The sequence below is a fragment of the Phoca vitulina genome, unplaced genomic scaffold (genome assembly GCF_004348235.1).
Source record: "Phoca vitulina isolate PV1807 unplaced genomic scaffold, GSC_HSeal_1.0 scaffold5, whole genome shotgun sequence".
Lineage (NCBI taxonomy): Eukaryota > Metazoa > Chordata > Mammalia > Carnivora > Phocidae > Phoca > Phoca vitulina.
The window spans coordinates 20,156,099-20,177,084 of record NW_022589708.1 but is presented as its reverse complement, the minus strand read 5'-3'; positions in this window follow the sequence as shown (position 1 = coordinate 20,177,084).

Here is a 20,986-nt window from a genome sequence, read left to right as displayed (position 1 = left end):
TTATCAAAATATTAGTTGTGTCCTGTTTGATTCGTTTTAAATTCATGCCTTTAACATAAACAACCTCATGATTATTTAATCCCTGCATGCTTATTTTCATTGTTTCACAATGACTGGCCTTCATGGGCCACTGAGCAGTGAACATTTCTACCACATATCCTTACTCCCAAATCTTCTTTTTGCTGAAATTTTTCATGTTTTAATAACAACAAGAAGAATGGTAACACAGATATGCCTTTATGTATCCTATTTACCTATCACAGAAAAAAAAAATATGGCGGTTCTATTATAGTGATTCTTTTGAGAATGTAAATTTGTTCCAAGGAAGCTGATATATTAGGGAACAATTTGAGAATAATGCAATGTGTTTGTTAATGCATGATTTCATCCACAGAACATTAAATAAAGCAACAAATTGCACCTGGTTGAACTCAGAGAAGTGAGCATGTGCAGAATACACACACAAGCACACACCATAAACGTCTACCAGGTACATCAGTTCACTGAGTGTGTTTTGACTCAGATCCATGCACGTGTGCTGTTACAACTTATTACTTTCTGTCTGAATGGCAGATAATCCTTCTTCCACCACTTCACCCTCACTCACAAGATACAAGTTTTCAGAGCCTATTTCTTTTTTTCTTTTTTAAGATTTTTTATTTATTTATTTGACACAGAGAGAGAGAGAAAGAGCACAAGCAGAGGGAGTGGGAGAGGGAGAAGCAGGCTTCCCGCTGAACAGGGAGCCAGATGTAGGGCTCAAACCCAGGACCCTGGGATCATGACCTGAGCCGAAGGCAAACGCTTAACCAACTGAGCCACCCAGGCGCCCCCAGCGCCTGTTTCTACAAGCAAACTTCAATTTGTCATTCAAGGTAAGATATCACATATATTGTCGTATCTTATTTATGTATTTCTTAACAAATTAACATGTCTAAAACTGTGCTACACTTTTTTATTAGTTTCCTGTTTTTCTTTTTTTTTATTGTTTCACTGATGAAGTTTTGACTGTTGTGCCCCAGAGCCATTTCCCCCATAAACCTTGCGGCTTCATTGTGCAATTTTACATAGATTTGATAATTTTGCATAGTGGGATGATTTATAATGCGATGTATAATTTTAGGCCTCAAAATTTGAAATTCTAGATGAAATGGAATTTAAAAATTGAATGTACTGAAGGTGACTCAATAGGAGAAAAAATATAAAGGTTACCAAAAATCGAACACTAAAATAACAGCAAAATTCAATGGTTTTATATGCAACCTCAAAGGCACTGATAATTACTAAATTATGAAAATTATTCTAGAAAACAAAATTGCAAGAATAACTTTCTACCAAAATAATAAGTAACTGTGCAGTTATTATCAAAATTACACTTAATTATATCTGAAAATCATTCGTAAATTGACTATACAGAGAAATATCCATAAATAACATTAAAAGTACAAATGACAGACTCAGAGTTTTCTCACTACTTTTAAGAGACAAAAGCATCTTCACATCAATAAATAGAAGTTAAATAATCCAGTGGAAAAACTGGCACAGGCATTAGTACAATTTATAAGATAAAAAAATACTCCTTAAAATTATAATCAACTTCTTTCCTGAAAGGAAATAAACTCAATAAAATATCATTTTTTCCTATAATTAATGTAAAACATGAAATTTGAAATTTCTACTTTTGGTGAAAATATGGAGGAGTTGTCACTAATCAGTGTTTACTGTTGGTTGGGGCATAAATCTGTACATTTAGATTGAGTTTACCTAACAATATTAAAAATATGAATTATCTATAATTCCGCTCTCCTACTTTTGGGAAACTAGCATAAAAATCATTTTAGGGGGTAAATATATATGCAAAAATACATAATTTCATGTCTCTTTTCCACAAATAGGTATCAAAATAAATAAAATATCTCTAACTACAGTATAGGCTAAATAAAATATTTATATCCATGTGATGTCTTACTCAGCAGCAATGAAAAGAATAATATAGTTCTATGTATATTTCATACTTCATAAAATACATAGAGTATAATCTGTTATTAAACAGTGCGTGTGTGTGTGTGTGTGTATGTGTGTATTGTGCATAAACATAAACAACTGTCTGGAAAGATATTCGCTTAACTGGGTTAAGGGTTAACAGGATTACCTCTTGGATGGAATTGAAGAGATATGTATAGGTGAAAAAAGGAATTAGAATTCTTACAATACATTCTTTAAAAAAAACATTGTAACTTTTAAAAAACTATATTTTTATCATTCTCTATTTCCCAAATTATTTAAAAATTGAAATATAAAAGAGCTCATTAGGGAGAATTGCAATCGGGCCTTTAAAAAGAAAGAATCGTCTCTAAATCTTATTTTGAATACAATAACTAGATGTATTTTTCAGTTCTCTCTGGCTCAGCAATGTAGCTTTATATGATCTGTAGCTTTATATGATCACCCACAAAAGGCAAGCTTTCACATTTTATATATGGAAGGGAAGAAATTATTCAAGTAGCAGTAGGGTGATACAACCAAATCTATGTCTCAAGCCCACCTGATAAAATTAATGATGGGTGTTTGAATCAGAATCAAAAGGCAGATATTCAGGGCCATCAAAATATAATGTTTCTCATTCTTCAATATTTACATCTACACATAAGCTACTGGTGATAGGTAGTGACTATTTGAGATAAACCTTGATTATGTAAAGACAGAACAAGAGGTAATATTGAACAATATACAAGATTGATGAAGAGAAAATTAAGAGAGATCATGTAGACACTGAGTCACTACCTTTCTGACTTTCTTCTCACTGAGACTTGCACTTTGAAGTCCATGAAATTAGCTTTTATATACATTGATTCTTCATTTATCTGAACAAACTTGAGTAAGTTTCAGTTTCTATCAACCAAAATGTATTTAATTAGAACATCCTCTATGATTTTTCTCTAATTCTACAATTTGAATGATTTCACTTACCGAACCACAAATTCATTTCTCCTAAATCTAAACACACAAAGTACACAAATTCTGAGCACACAATGAAATAATTATTTCAGTTTTTTCATAATATCAGCTGAGCCTATTATTTTATATTTAAGAAGTCCTTCCAGTGAAAAGGTGTCAAGAAATTGGGGAGAAACATACTGAATATATTATTTAAATGTGTAAACAAAATACTATTGAGAAATAGGTTTAATGCATATTCTTGACTTTGTAAATAACCTATAATTTTGTTCAATTAATTAATTTGCTGATGTTCTCTGTTTGACAGACTATAAATACTTTTTGAAAAACAAAACAATAAATGAAGACATCTTATTGAATTTAACATCTAGATTGCAAAGATAACTTAAGAATATAATCCACCTTTTAATTACTATAATTACTGATCTTATTATGGATAATATGACCATTTATGTTTGCTTTTAAACTTCCTCTGAATTTCTTATAAGCAAAGAATTTCAATACCAGATGTATGCAAATTGCTTATTGTTGTATGAAAAAGCAAGGGCAATAAACAACACAAATAAAATACTTCCATATCCACAATTGATAGTAATTCAAACCAAGAAGACTCCAGGAGAATTATGAAGACATCAATACTCTTGGATGTGATAATCCTTTAATGCTCTTCTCTCTGTCTCCATCTTTTATGTCTGCAAAGAAAGAGTCTAAAAGAATCTGGTTGAAGGAACATTCGAATGAATACATTAGTGGATTTCTTATCTTTCTTTAAGGATATTTGTATTTAAATCTTTTTCATCTATATTTGAAAAATGAAAGACGCTGCATTGCTAAGAAGAGTGGCAGAACAGTGAATAGTTAAATGCAAGTTTAAGTGAGGGAAAAGAACTTTCTCTATTGTTATCTACTGAGGAAGTGGATGTATCAGTCCTCCACCTACATCCAAATCAATCTTTCTTACTCGTTTTATGTACCCATCCTGTGATTTCTAAGTGCTTCGCTACTAATTATCTATCTGTGACTCTCTTCTGAGGACTGCCCTTGAGCTATTTAACTGCTGTGTTGGCAAGTACAGCGAGCAGGAGTACCTGTGTTGGGACATTGCCAAGTCATAATTTTGCTCAGCTATTTCCCATGTTCTGCTCTGTTTCCTTGACTTCTTTATCAGTCTTGACTCGAAGTAGCTTGAATACAAATTCTTATTTAAGACCCGCCTGTGGAGCACCCAACCTAAGACAACACCTCTCATGCAAGAACACACGCAGCATACCTGCACACACATACACACGTGCGGCAATACAGTGATAATTATTGTGCAGCAATAAATATACTGATGACTAAGCCCTATTGCGAATGACCTTGCTTTATTCATTTTAGCAATATTTTTTTCTTCCGAAGCAATATTTCCCGAGCACTTTCACTACTATTATTTCATATGATTTAAGCAAATAATGAATGAAAATATCTTATTTTATAAATTAGGAATCAGAGTTAATATAGTTAATTGTAGGACTAGTTCCCATTTCATGTGGTGGAAAACTATTCTGAGACACCACCTTATGGCATTCTGAAGAATTTAAAAGAGATTTTATAGTCACACTCAGTTTCCCTTTAGGACACATTCTCCTAGTAGTATTCTGGATTTGGTCTTTGCTCTTAAGCCATTCATTAATTTTAGCATATTTTTTTCTTTCTGGAGGGGTTGGAATTTTCAGAATCCTTAAGTCTTGGTTCCTTTTCATTTAAGTGTCCTTCCCCCAATCTGTCTCATTCCTCACACTAGTACTTCCACCCAGAGATCTATTTTTTCTTCCATGTGTATAGTGTTACATACAAAATATGAGAAATCCTGTAATAGATAGCTAGGTAAACCGAGCACTTCTCAAAGTACAGCTGGTAGCATTACCTTCGGGCTTTGATTAGAAATGCTTTTCTTGGACCAACTGATCTTCCACTTCCTTCCCTCTCTCCCCTGGAGTAAATCAACCCTCTCCAATTTATAAGATATAGTGGGACTCAAGAGTAAATATCATAAAACAGATTGTCAGGACTGCTGTTTATTTAAGCAAGATGATATATTTCAACTTCTAACCATCAGCTGGGCTCATGAAGCAGTCAATCAAATACAGATTTGCGGAATTGTTGAGTTATTAATATTGAGTCATCTTTCCTGAAGACCAGTCCGGAAAGTAGTGTTAGGGTAGCGGTACTGAGTTCAGGCAGCCAGCCAGGCAGTTCTTCAGGATACAATCCATATGTTATTTCAATAATTTACATGGATGGTGCCCATAAACAGGGTTTCACAAGTTACTCTTTACAGGAAAATTAAATGACGCGCTCTCCACCAAATAGACCAAACCTTATAGTGTAAATTAAACCACCATTCTCAGCAAGTGAAAGCCTATTCTGCTAAGTAGGTTTTCAATCTGTACAGATGGGAATTAAACTACAACATGTAACAGCCAATCTATAGTCAACTGAAGTCAGCAAATTATGTGAAGCTGGTTACCAAGAATAAATGGCTAATATTATCTGGGCTTCCAGTGGTTTAATAAGCCTTTCTAGGATCTGTGTGGTCTGTAATATCATAATATACAAATGAAAAGAGAACTAAGAGGGGGGGTAGACATCTTAAATTGCCGTAAGGCAGCCCTACTGATTATCTTTTAAATGAATATTTATTTATTTCCACATAGATTATAACTTTCTGTATGAGGGTAACTAACATTCTAGTTGCCTAGGAAAGAAAAATAGGTAAATTAAAAATAAACACAGAAAATATAAATGTTATTTTCAGGATATATAATTAATATTGCATGCTTAACGTAAAGGAACAAATAATTGTTAATAAAAAGTCAGTTTTTTGTTTCTAAAATTTGGATTCTCTAAGTTCCAAATTTTGGAAACTCTAAATATATTGAGTTCTACATTTTTTAAGATTTTTATTTATTTATTTGAGAGAGAGAGAGAGAGCATGAGCAGGGGGAGGGGTAGAGGGAGAAGCAGACTCCCCTCTGAGCAGGGAGCCCAACGTTGGGGCTCGATCCCAGAATCCTGGGATCATGACCTGAGCCGAAGGCAGACGCTTAACTGACTGAGCCACCCAGGCGCCCAAGTTCTACATTTTGAATTATACATTATTTTAAATTGCATTTGTATTATTTTAAATTGGACAGCATTATCCATTTCTCTCCTTTTTCTTGGGGGCTACGTGGCCAAGTAGCAACATTTAATTCAGGAACTCAGAATCTTGGTTTAAATTTGTTTACATATGTTACCCATCTAACATTTTATTGCATGTTGCAGAAAAAAGTATCTTTGCACAGGAGGCAAGTTCATTCAGGGCAATACAAGTGGAAATATAATTACAGTTCTTAATTTTAGTCCCTATGTGGAAAGAAAGGAGTTCGAATGTGGGTATTAGGTCCTCCGGTGGTGATATCCTAAATGCACAAGCAAATGTGGCATGTACTTGCAGGATATTCCATCTGGAAGAAATGCTTTTTAATGTCTGCAGTCATGGTCTTAGTCAACTAAGTCTTAGTCAAGACCACAATTCACAAATGTATTTATTGGCCTGTTAAGCAAAGTGAAGCAAGGAGGAGCTGATTTTATTGGGAATAAGAGAACATTTTTCGAATGAGACCAAGCTCACCTCAGACCAGACAGAACAGTAATGTACAGCTTTTGAACAAATGAAAAGGATTGAGTTTGCTCTTCCAGCGACACATCCACTTGATCATGTTTCTCATCTAGGACTGAGTGACTAGCATATTAATTCAGAGGAAAGACCCTTTCCCACACAGAGCAGCAAAGGTAGTGGCAGAAAAGGATGTGTATTGTGTTTGCAGTATTTCAAAAGCTAAGAGGAGGTGAGGTTATTTGGATGTGCACTGGAGAAAAAATTTATTATTTTTCATTGGGTCCCTGAAAAAAGAAACTTGAAAAAGAAAAGAGACGGCCCCTCCGAGCTAAGCAAACCTTGAGATCTCACTGAGGTTGAAAAACACACAGATAAAAATCGAGTGGCACTGAATTCACATCAGTGTTGCTTAGCTGGTTGCTTTTGTTTTTTTGTTTTTGTTTTTGTTTGTTTTTAAACCTGGAGTTCTGTTCGGAGAAAACAGGTGTCGGGTGCCATCACACTTCTGCATATAGCAAGCACATATTCCATTTAGGAAAGGATTACTAGGAGAGAAAGATGAATGGAAAGAAAAATCAAGAAGTTTCAAATATTGAAAATATGAGATATCTATTCAGAAATGCCCAATTCAGAAGTGACAGGACTGAAAATTTAAAAATAGGCCAAAAACAGAGACTTAATGCTACATCCAAAGAGAAAAAGAAAAAGGTTTACATAGACAAGAGCTCCTCCTCTCAAGACGTTGCATTTTAGTACCATAATTAACAATTTAAAAGATTATTTAAAAATGTTTTTTCTTGTTATTATAGCAATAGTGATTCATTACGTAAAATTACAAATTAGCCTCCTGATGCAAGAGTTCTCTAAGTTTTCATTTCACAGGTGGTGGAGTCTGGACACCTGCCATGGATCAGGAAACAGCCTGTCAAAACCAAAACTATTAAGCCTAACCAAGTTCAGGTTATACGAACTCATAGTACATCTCCCAACGCTGCTCTATTACAATATATTACAGTTTCAATGGGTAATAGAAACTTACACCCTTGAGAAAACTGAGAAACTCAAAGACCTCTGTTCTCAGTTTAGAAGGATTATAGGACTGTCACCATCTCAGGGAAAGGGCAAGGAAGCAGTCACCATTTGGTGCTTTTGATGGGGGAAACTCTTCTGAGAGAAATCAAAACCCTAAGGCAAAGCTTAGTTTAACTATTAACTATTTCAACTGTTCACAGTGGCTGGGAATCCACAAGCCAGAAATAAACATAACAATCTAGTTGAAATTGATTAAACACTTGGAAAGCATGACAGGAAAAAAAATACTCTGAATCTTCAAAACCATGCCACATTAGACATTCTCCCTGAAAACAGTCTTCACTGAAGATTGTCTAATAATAAAATACGTAAAATGTAAGTTAATTAAAAAAAAACAAAAACAAACCACTGATCCTCAGTGAAAGTTAACAAGAAAACAGTGCAGTACCACATTAAGACCTTTAATAAAATTTCACTTTTGGCAATGTTGGACTTTGTGTTTTACCAACCCTCTCACTGAGGACAATAGGCTAAGCCGAATAAGTTGTGTGAGTTGTATGTGTGTGTGTGTGTGTGTGCGTGCACTTTCTGAAAAGATATTGGAAGGATCCCAAGGCTGAAAGAATTTGCATGGCTCAGATCCAGGAGTGAAGGTATACCAAGAGTGAGGAGCTCAGAAATTGTATTTTCTACCCTCCATAGTACTATATATTTCAAAATTGGTTTTAGAGAGGTTGAATTTACTTTAAACAGTCTCATGGGCGGGGGAAATTAAGAAAAGGAAAAAAAAAAAAAAAAAAAGGTTATAGGGTGCTAGAAAAGGGAGGAACTGGCAAGCACACATGATTTTAGTTGGGGCACAGACTCGTAGCAAGATGAATTTGGCAAGAGATGAAGCCCAGCTTAAATTCACTCAGTCATTTATTGATTTAAAGTGAACCAACTCTAGCACAGCTTCTGTCCAAAACAACAGTAAACCATTGTTGGAGAGAGATGACGTCTCTCAAAGTCTCAAAGTATCTCCCCAATATATCATGTTGAATATCTGGCAATTGTTAAAAATAAGCAGAATTGTGTGATGAAAATATATAATTTTTTTTAGCAAAAATCAAAAAAAGATACACGTGGAAGAGCAGATAATACAGTCATTAGACACAGATTCTAAAATAATTATAGTTCTGATTGTTAGGTTCAAGGAATTGTCAGGGAATTTTTGGGGCAATAACTGCATATTACCAAAATCATAGAATTTTTGCAAATGAAAAATACAATAAGCAATGGAAAAAAATGACATATGGAACAACAGATTAAACACAACTAAACAATAATAAGTGACCTGGAAGATAGGTTAGAAGAGAGTATCTGCAGTGAAGTCTCTAGATGCAGAAGGATAGACATCACAATTAAGTCTAACATATCTGCCATTGTATTATCACAATGGAAGTTGCGAGAGAATGGAAAAGAAATAATGCATATACATATAAAAGGGTAGCTGAAATTTTCAAGCTACAGAGTCAGGATTTACTATAAATCTCAAGCAGATGGTTAATAAAAAAAAAAAGGAAAAAAGAAACACATCTTGGCATATCATTAGAGCCACGGGAAGAAAAAGAGAAAACAAATTATTAAGATTGGCGAATATAATGCTGAGCGAAATAAGTCAAACAGAGAAAGACATGTATCATATGACCTCACTGATATGAGGAATTCTTAATCTCAGGAAACAAACTGAGGGTTGCTGGAGTGGGGGGTGGGGTGGGAGGGATGGGGTGACTGGGTGATGGACACTGGGGAGGGTATGTGTTCTGGTGAGCGCTGTGAATTGTGCAAGACTGTTGAATCTCAGATCTGTACCTCTGAAACAAATAATGCAATATATGTTAAGAAAGAAAAAAAGAAGAAGAAGAATGTAGCAGGAGGGGAAGAAGGAAGGGGGGGGAATCGGAGGGGGAGAAGAACCATGAGAGACAATGGACTCTGAAAAACAAACTGAGGGTTCTAGAGGGGAGGGGGTTGGGAGGATGGGTTAGCCTGGTGATGGGTATTAAAGAGGGCACATTCTGCATGGAGCACTGGGTGTTATGCACAAACAATGAATCATGGAACACTATATCTAAAACTAATGATGTAATGTATGGGGATTAACATAACAATAAAAAAAATTAAAAAAAAAGATTGGCGAATATAAATCACATATTGTATAAGGGGGAAAAATGGTATAAGCAGGGCCAATGAAGAGGATGATATCTGATTTCTAAGCAGAAATAATGGAAGCCAGATGAGTTAATGAAAATTTCAGAATGCTGAAAGAAATAACTGTTAATATAGAATTCAAAATGTTGAGAGAATATGCTTAAAAAGAAGATATTTTCAAACAAATAAAAGTTAATTTTTCTTTAGCAGATCTATGTTAAAGGAAATAACAAACAAGGTTTTTTAGGTACAAGGAAAATAAACCAGATAGAATTTTAGATGTGAGATGAAGACATGAACAGCAAAAAAAAGCATATGAGGTTGCATCTTCACAAATATTAATTCATAAAATGACAATGAAAACCAACATAATACTTAAAACATCAACATATTGTGGATATAAAACACATATAGAAAAAATATGTCAAAAGTAATGCATTGGTACTGGCATGAAGATACAGATCCATACCAGTGGAACAGAATAGAGAGCCCAGAAATATACCCATTTATGGCAAAATGATTTTCGACAAGGGTGTTAAGACTACCACAATGGGAAAGAAATAGTGTCTTCAAGAAATAATGTTGAGAAAACTGGACATTCACATGCAAAAGAATGAAGCTGGCGTGCCACCTTACACCATGTACCAAAATTAATTCAATATGGATTCAAGACCTAAATGTAAGACTAAAATTATTAAATTCATTAAAGAAAACAGAGGAGAAAAGCTTCAGGGCATTAAATGTGGCAATGACTTCTTGGCTAGGACACCAAATCATAGGCACCAAAAGCAAAAATAGACAAATGGGACTACGTCAAACTTAAAAACACTGTGTATCAAAGGAAACAGCAGAGTGAAAAAGCAATCTATGAAATGGGAGAAAATAATTGCGTATCATATATCTGATAAGGGGTTAATATCCAGCATATAAAAGGAATTTCTGCAATTCAACAGCAAAAGAACAAATAATGCAACTAGAAGATGAACAAATGACTTGAATAAACATTTTTCCAAAGATATGCAAATAGCCCATGTGCACACACAAAAGTACTTAACATCATGAATCGTAAGAAAATAAAAATCAAGACAAATGAAATATCACCTCATAGCCTCAGAATGGCCACTATCAAAAGAGCAGAAAATACAGTGTTGATGAGGACGCAAAGAAGTAGGAGCACTGTGCACTTTTGGTGGAATGTCAAAGGGTGCACGCATTATGGAAAATAGTAAAAAAAAATTAAAATCGAATTACCTTATTATTTGGTGGTCTCACTTCTGGATATATATGTATATCCAGAGGGCAAGTGATGTGAAATAATCCAGTCACAAAAAGACAAATACTTTACGATTACACTCATATGAAGCATCTAAAATAATCAACGTCACAGAAACAGAAAGTTGTAAGGTAGTTGCCGAGGACTGGGAGGAGGAGGGTGGGAAGTTGCTGTTTTTTGTGTGTAGAGTTTCCGTGGTACAGGATGAAGATATTCTAGCCATCTGTGGCATACCAGTAAGACCACTACAAAACTCTACACTTAAAAATGGTTATAATGGTAAATTTAATGGTATGTGTTTTTTACCACAATAAAAAAAAAGTAGTACTTTAGTTGAAGGAAGGTGCCTAAGTAAAAATATTCTAATATTTTTGAAATGTTAGAGAAGTGGTAAAATTACTGATTTATATTGTATTTCAGTAAATAAAGTAAGTACATGGTATTCACTAAATAACCACTAATCAAAGAAACTAGGTAAGCTGGAGTAACAAAATAATCAAAAGAAATAAAGGTGTATAAAGCAGAAAGGAATAATAGAAATAAAATACTAAAATGGTAGGGTTTAAGTGTAAATATATCAAAGGCACAATACATACCATAAGCATAAGTGTTAAGTACTCAATTGAAAGACAAAATTGTCATACTACATTTAAAAACCTTCTGGTTGTAAAAAACAGATTTTAAACAGAAAAATACTGAAAATTTCATTGAAAAATGATTGAAAGGTTATACTATACCCACACTAAATAAAAGTTGATGTAGCTATCTTAATAGAATTTAGAGCAAGAAAATTGCTAGAAACAGAGAAAATTTAATTCATAAGTAGAATTATTAGTAGGAATAATGGAGTATCCAAATAAAGAGTAGATTTTCTACATTAATGATCTGAAAGGTGCAATACTGCAAAGACATCAGTTTTCTTCAACTTGATGTAGAGATTCAGTGTCACCCCAAAGAAAATCTGAATATAGAGAATAGGATAATTGAAACAGTTTCTAAAACATATGTAGAGCACTAGGTGTTATATACAACTGATGAATCACTGAACTCTACCTCTGAAACTAATAATACATTATATGTTAATTAATTGAATTTAAATAATAAAAAAGTCAAACCCATTACCACATTACCTTACCCAAAATACCTTTTAAGAAGGAATGATTTTGATTGAAGAAAAAAATAAAATTCCTCCTCAAAAAGTTCTTCATCAGTAAATCAGAAATGAGAATCATCGGAAAAGAGGCTCAAGAGCTTGCCTTTCAAAAATGCTCCAGCTAATTTTAACATACACTAGTATTTGGCAATCAGTGCTTTAAAGAATCTTGCTGGTGATGGGTATTAAAGAGGGCACGTATTGAATGGAGCACTGGGTGTTATAATACGCAAACAATGAATCATGGAACACTACATCAAAAACTAATGATGTAATGTATGGTGATTAACATAGTGTAATAAAATTTAAAAAAATAAAAAAATATAAATAATCTTGCTTTTTATTTTTTATGTAACCCTTACAACAAACATGATTTTTTTATCAATCAATCAATCAATCAATCATATATAGAAATGCAAAAGGCCACCTAAGAAGCCACAGAAATCATGAAAAAAAAAAGTTGGAAACCTTAATCTACGAGATAAAAGTACTTGTCATAAAGATTCGGTATTGGTATAAGCTCAGGTAAATGTGCCAGTGGAATGATAAAGAGATTTGAGAAGTGGTTACTCCCATGCATGCATTATTTATATTTATGATGAAGTTGTCAATACAAGATATTGAAGAGATGAAGACTGGAAACACATGAAAACAGTGCAATGGTTTCAGCAAATATAAATCTTAAATTAAAATATCAGGGCTCTGTTTATATGACAGGATACACTTGAACTAAGTCTTAAGGAGTGTTCAGGGGAATTCACCAGGTAAAAAACAAAAAACAAAACAAAAAACCCCCAAAAAACTCAAGTTGTGCCATGTTCAAGAGCATGGAGGAATGGGAACCTGGGAAATATTCTGGAATGTGATAGAGGGTGCTTCGTTGCAGGTGACTGAGAATGAGAATAAAATACAGATTTTATAATATTAATAATTTTAAGATTTTAATTTTAGAAAGCTAGGAAGACCATTCAGTTTGTAGTGTGCAATCTGAGATTTTGCCTACTGAGACAGGAGGAAAGGAAGGTGTTAGGATATTCTGTCCGTTTTTCATAAGGGATGTCTTGGTAATAATCTAGCAGGACTTTGGTATTTCTCCACCATTAAACTGAAATAAGTAGTTGCAAAAAGCAATATACTGTTGAAAACAAACAAAGGAAACCTTGGCCATCTGTGAAAAAAAATTGGTTATGTGTCTACTGTTCAAAACACTATCTAAATTGGTATATGTGTCTACTGTTCAGAACACTATCTGAAACCTTAAATCCCACCTATTTCGTGATGCACCCTTTACGATTTTACCTAAGTATTTTCCTCAGTCTTCCTCAGTCTTTCCTCAATCAGTAATTCCTCAGAATTACTGATTGTACAGTTAGCATCTCAGTGACTATGTCACCTTGATATGTGACGCCTTCTGTAGAAATGAGAGCAGATTTAAGAAGACATATCAACAATAAAAAGCATTAGGTTAATTTTTTCCGAACACTTCAGGGAAAAATAATTCCACATTTTCTGAAATGCTTCATGCTTGTAAACATATTGTCACTTGGTCAGAAAATAGTATGCCTCTGAAATTTGGGGTATTAACATTTAGGACTAGAGAATCCTGAATACCAGATCATTTAATGTGAATGTTGACAATTTAATTCAATTTTATCAATAAGATGTGAAATAAAATGGAGAAAGGTATAAACACACGGTTGAGCGGACATATTTATCTTACTACTACGATAATTCAGACTAAACCCATTAGGAGAAATCCCTTGGTGGCAATGGATTTAAGGTCACTCATTTTGTCATCAGACCTTATAAAAATGCAAAACTCACTCAGCAGGAACAGGAGTGTGGAACAAGAGTATCATCAGCAGGAAACAGAGCTCTAGGAAGAGTATTTGATTCAACACAGGATTTGAAGCTGAAAACATACTTACCCACTCTGGAAACAGCCGATGCATAACAAGAGTATTTTCCCTCAGATCTCTATTTTTCACTCTTCTTTCTGTGCCCTGGTTCTCTTTACATTCCTTTGATGATTTCCCCTGGTTCTCACCCTTATCTCTTATCTCTTATCCTCTCAAAAAGACTAAAATTGGCAGTCTTACTGGGGAAGACATAATCTACCTTAGGTCGCCGTTTAAAAGCTACAAGATTCCAGGGTTTAAATTGTACACAGAAAAGCAATCAAACACATCAACTGGAAACCACCCCTCCCTGCGAGGGAATAGACCCGTGCAAACAGCATGCTCCACTCACTTGCCTGGCAAGGCTGTAGGAAGCAAGGGCGATGGCAGCACAGCCTGTTGTGTGGCCCTTGAAAGGGTGTTTACTCCTATACAGAAAAATAGTTTATACTTTCTGGGGGGCGCAGAGCGTTTGAGAATCGTTAAATGCTTTCCTACCCTCAAAACAAGGCTGATTCTTTTCCTGGAGAGAGACAACCTGAATTCTAGAAATTGTATGTATCTTTTCCACATTACCAGGACTCATCAATTTAACTGGAAGCTTTGGATCTAACTGGAAGCAGACCATATTGGTATAACCTGTAATTTGGTTCCGATGTAATTCATTAATATATACAGTCATCGTTTTTTTGTACTCTGCATGAATAGCCTGCATAACACAAATAAGTCTCTTTTTGTTTTTTATCATATTATCGAAAAGGAGCTAGGGAGATTTCTCCCAGATTTTGGAAGATCTGTTTGACATTGTCTACCTCAAAATACAGTGCAGGCGTCCCCGTTTTCTTGTGCTTCACTTTATTGAGCTTCACAGATACTGTGTTTTTTTGTTTTTTTTTTTTTTTTTTAAGATTTTATTTATTTGCAAGAGAGAGAATGACAGACAGAGAGCATGAGAGGGCGGAGGGTCAGAGGGAGAAGCAGACTCCCTGCCGAGCAGGGAGCCCGATGTGGGACTCGATCCCGGGACTCCAGGATCATGACCTGAGCTGAAGGCAGTCGCCCAACCAACTGAGCCACCCAGGCGCTCCCAGATACTGTGTTTTTTACACATCAAAGGTCTGTGGCAACCTTGTGTCCAGCAGGTCTGTCGGTGCCATTTTTCCAAGAGCATTTGCACACTTTGTGTTTCCGTGTCACATTATACTGCCATCATTTCATACTTTTTAAAATTAATATTATATTTGTTATGGTGATCAGTGATCAGTGATTATGACTCCCTGAAAACTGAGGTGATAGCATTTTGAGCAATAAAACATCTATAATTAAGGTATGTACCTTTTTTAGACCCAATGATGTTGCACACTTAATAATGGAGTACAGTAGAATGTAAACAGAACTTTTACATGCACTGGGAAAACAAAAATTCATTTAACTCGTTTTGTTGTGATATTCACTTTATTGCTGTGGTTTGGAACCTGCCTGCTTTTGACATGTGCAAAATCCATTTTACAGAGATTCCGAAGTGTACCTCAAAGCAACAAGTATTTATCCATAAGAATAGTGACAAACATTGATTTGTTTTTGCTGTTAAGCATTTTGATCGAATTCTAACATATGAACAATGGTTTGATTGAAGTATGACAGATACAAAAGAGTGCACCAATAAATTCTAATTCCACAACTTCATCCATATTCCGTATAAACATAGATCAAGAAAATTGACATTTCCAAACTAAATGGAAACCCAGCTTCCCAGTTATTAAGCCTGGAAAGCTCATTAATACCTTGACTTTGGATACCATATGGTAGTTTTGGCTATGTAGAATATTATACAAGTTGAACATAGAACATACACAAATTGAACAATTAGAGCAATTTGAGGAGATTTTTGTGTTTGAATCACCATTTTGTTTGCAAGATTCATCCAGTGGCTGTGTATAGCAGCAGGATGTTAATTCTCATTTCTCTCTACAATTCAATGCAAGAATATACCACAATTTATTATATATCCTTGATGAACATTTGGTTTTATTTTTGTTAATGGTGATAAGTAGTAGTAAGAAATAATAAGTAGTAAGAAATATTGTGAACATATTTCTGTCTTTATTTTCACAGGACTCTTTTTTTCTATTAAATTTTTGCAACATCTTAAGATATGTAAACATAACGTTGACTTTTTTTTGTCTTTCTTCTTTTCTGTTATAGGCATTCAAGGTTATCAATTTTATTTTCATCACAAATAACAAAATTTTAAACACTGTATTTCTGTTATTCAGTTCAAAATATTTTCTATTCCTCATTGTGGTTTCTTTTCTGTCTCCTGGATTGTTTTGAAGTATGTTTCATTGCAAACATTTGTGAGTTTGCATATTACTTCTTTGTTAATGACAGCTAGTTCAATTCCACTGTGGACGGACAATAGTCTCTAGCTGGTTATCATACTTGGTGATTTGCTAAGACTGGTTTTCTATCCTATGTTGTGGTCACTTTTGTAAATGGTCAAGGTAAACTTGAAAACAATGTATGTGTGTTTGTTTTTTTCATTCGATGTCATGCTGATTGTATGTCGGTCAAGACAAATTTGTCAGTTGTATCATATAGATCTGATTTTTTATTGATCTTTTTGCCAGTTTGACCAATTAGAGACAGACGAAGATGCTTAAATTTCACCAATATCATTCTAAGTGCATATATTTCTACTTTTATTCTTGTTAAACTTTATTCATATGTTTGGAAGTTATGAGTAGCATGCAAATTACACTTTCTAGCTGAATTACTCTTTCATGCTTATGAAATTTCCTTCTTTGTTTCTATTTATGCTGTCTACTACATGTGATATTTAAAAAGATACACCAGCTTTCTTTTCATTAGCATTTAATTATGTATAACTTTCCATGTTTTACTTTAAACTTTTCAGTTTTCCTATATTTAGGGTCTGTGTCTTATAAAGACTACATAGCTGGATTTTTTCTATCCAACTATATGCCAGAAATATGTGAGAAATTGAATTGAACCACATCCTCACCATGATCTAATATGGTCAGTGTTTTGATTATAGCCATTTTAATAGATGTGTAGTAGTATTTTGTGATTTTAATTGGCATGTCCCCTATGTCTAATTACGTTGAAAACTTAAAAAAAAAAGACTTTTTAAAAAAAATCACTTTCTGATATATACCAAAATGGAAAGGAAGATACAGCTATTTCCCAAATAGTCCCTTTCTCCACACATACATAGCCTCCTCTCCATTATCAACCTCCGTCACCAGAGTGGTACATCTGTTACAACTGATGAACTTACATTGATCATCATTATTACCCATAGTCCACAGTTTGCCTTCTGGTTAACTTTTGGTGTTGTACATTCTGTGGGTTTGGACAAATGTGTGACATGCATCCATCATCATAATATCATAGAGTATATTTTCACTGTCCTAAAAATCCTCTCTGCTCTGTCTATTCATCCCTCCCTTCAACTCCAACCTCTGGCAAGCATTGATCTTTTAATTATTACCTCCATAGTTTTGTCTTTTCCAGAATGTCATAGAGTTGGAATCCTACGGCATATAAACTTTTCCGATTGATTTATTTCACTTAGTAATAAGATTGTTATACATATGAAGTAATAGGAAGTTTCTTCCATGATTTTTCATGGCTTGATAACTCATTTCTTTTTAGCACTGATTAATACTGCATTGTCTGAATGAACTACACTTTATCCATTTACATACTGAAGGGTATCTTGATTGCTTCCAAGTGTTGGCAATTATGAATAAAGCTGTTCAAGCACCTGTGTGCAGGTTTTGTATGTACATAAATTTTCCAACTCCTTTGGGTAGATACCAAAGGAGTATGATCACTGGATCTTATGGTAAGAGCATGTTCTACCAAAAATGAATGAGAGTCCCTATTGCTCCACATTCTCACCCCTATTTGGTGTTGTCAGTGTTCTGGTTTTGGCCATTATAATAGGTATGTAGTGGTATCTCAGTATTGCTTTAATTTACATTTACATTTAATTTACATTTCCCTAATGACATATGATTTTATATATATATATATATATATATTATAATATATATATATATAAAATACAGTGAAATATATATATATATATAGTGGATACAAATATTTTCCCCCACTCTGAGTCTTCTCTTTTCATTCTCATATCAAAAGCATTTTCGAAAGCTACTTAGTTACTGAGTTTTGTTTGGTTGACTTTGTTTTTGTTTTTGATTTTCCTGCTTGATGTCATACTCTCCAACCTTATACAGCTCCAAAATTCAGCAATTGCCTTCAGGGGAAAACCACTGAATATAGGAATTCATTTTCTACCCTTCTGTAGTAGATTCTTAGTTACCTTGATTTTCTATCTTCTTTATTTTGTACTCATACACATGTGTGGACATACACAAATAATTCCTATTAAAAATGTATGGAGGGTCGGTTTTTGAATATTGATTCAAAAATATTTTCATTCTTTCACTGGGCTGATATATAAGCTGAAAATTTCTAGCTTGAAAGTCATTTTCACTTAGGGATCTTGGGGGCATTTTTGTTTGGATTATTTTCTAGTTCTTGTGTTAAGAAATTTGATCTTTTTTTAATTGTTGAAGTCACATATTTGGCCTGATAGAGATATCAGGATCCTCTACATTTGTTGCTAAGGTCAGATGATAGTTGTCACAGGTTGAATTTTCTAGGGAAGTGAACTCTGAGAGGAAGATTTGCATGCAGAAATATACTGAAGAATGCTATCTAGTTCAACAGGTGCTGGGGAAGGAAAGAAAGAAGAAAAAGAGGAAGAAAGTTCTGTTCAAGGCAATTGGACCTGTATGTATAGTTGTCCCTGGTTGTAGCAATAGGGCCAAGTCTTATAAGCCTTATACTGACCAAGCTGCCTTTAGGTAGTAGAGTAAGATGGGAGTAAGGTGATAAGGTGACTTACTTTGGTAAAGTGGCTCTCTCCTGGCCAGGCAATTGCCAAAAATTGGAATTCTATAAGCTATCAGCTAACCACTGGGAGAATAACAATGCAGTCTTGAAGGGAGGACTGATCTGGACAATGCCCCCATTACAACGTACTTCAATTTATGTCAATTTTCTTTCAATATGGTGGGAACTTACAGCATTTTAGTTTTGAAACTTATGTTTTCACCTGAGGAAAATGTTATTAAACTACTTGTCTAGAACACTTGTTAGCCTCTCAGTTTCCATTTTTGGTTTTTGGAATTTTATGAATAAATCTTTTAATCTTCTGGTTTTTATTTTTACACTCTTCTTCATTTTTTGACATTTTGTTCCACTTTTCAGGAGAAATCTTAATTTCATTTGCTACCCCCACTTCTATCTTGTTTGAATTTTGCAAATGACTTTTTAATGTTGCTTTTTTTAAAAAAAATGAGAAAAATAGGCTTATATTTTAGTTTCATGTATGCACTTCCTTTCCTATCTCTGATATACTAATAAAACTCTTCTTTTTTTTGTTTGCTTCCTGAATCATCTACATTTCCACCAGATTTCTGTTGTGGTCTCTTTTTCAAGTGCTAGTCTTTATTGTAAGGTTTGATGATCCTCTGCTGCCAGTGCACATTTAAGGAAATTCATGAAAGGGAGGTCAGGAAGTTTATGTTTAATATTGGGAACTAGAACGATTGGTCTCAGCAAAGTGACGGGGGCCGCAAGTGGCCTTTATTACTAAGGGAGTCCCCCAAATGCCAATACTTAAGAGTGTTTTCTCAAGGGCCGTTCAGGTTCTCCTGGGATTTGGGGGGTAGTGTACCCCAATCTGTTGCTAGATGTGTGTTTGTGCATGAGTGGATCTGCACAAGCATTTGTATGAACTTGGTTGTCAGAATTCTAGACAGGAGAGGAATACAAATTAACGTGTGTGATTTCCATGAAGCAATATGCAGATTGACTCACTTTCCACTGTGCTGTAAATTGAGTGGGATGCTCTTCCATTCAATTTCTCAGGAAAAATACTCTTTTTCTTTCTAGGATAAGGAGGATGGAGTCTGAATCTGAGGATGCTAACTGCTCTTTAACCATATACTTGTCCAGACTTTTATACTCATTCTGATTCATATGCCCCTGGATTTCCTACCCATGAGCCTTCTTGAGTTCTAGATTTTGTGGGGAGACTCGTCTCACTTTGCTTATTTCCATCCTCTAAAAACCTGTCAATAGGGGCGCCTGGGTGGCTCAGTTGTTAGGCGTCTGCCTTTGGGTCAGGTCATGATCCCAGCATCCTGGGATCGAGGCCCGCATCGGGCTCCCTGCCGGGCAGAGAGCCTGCTTCTCCCTCTCCCACTCCCCGTGCTTGTGTTCCCTCTCTCGCTGTGTCTGTCTCTAGGGAACAAACAGCAATTCATAATCAGTGTTTTCATTAGATTGGGGAGCGCCATGTGCATGCGCATGCACACACACACACACGCGCATAAGTTATTAAAGAGATTAAAATCAGGGGGTAGTTTATGGGGAGATAGATAAGAACTATGGTTTTTCTAAAGCATTGGGTCTGTAATGGTTATTTAAAAAATGTGATCATCATGTGGTCTTCCCATATTATTGTATTTCGAAAACTACTTGCTAGGTCCACAGCTAGAAAATTAGAAAGCTTTCCTTAGTTAGTTCTTTAGCTATCCTGTATGGCAAGAGAAGAGAGTGTCAGTCTCAGAAAATGTGATGAACTTTTTTTGTTCCACCTCAGAGCTATGGCTGACCAGTGGAGGAAGGCAAGAGTTGAAAGGGGAGAGCATCACACACAAGCTTCCCTCCCATGATCTTTCTAAGACTTTCAGAATGAAAACATCACAGCATATTTTAAAGCAGTT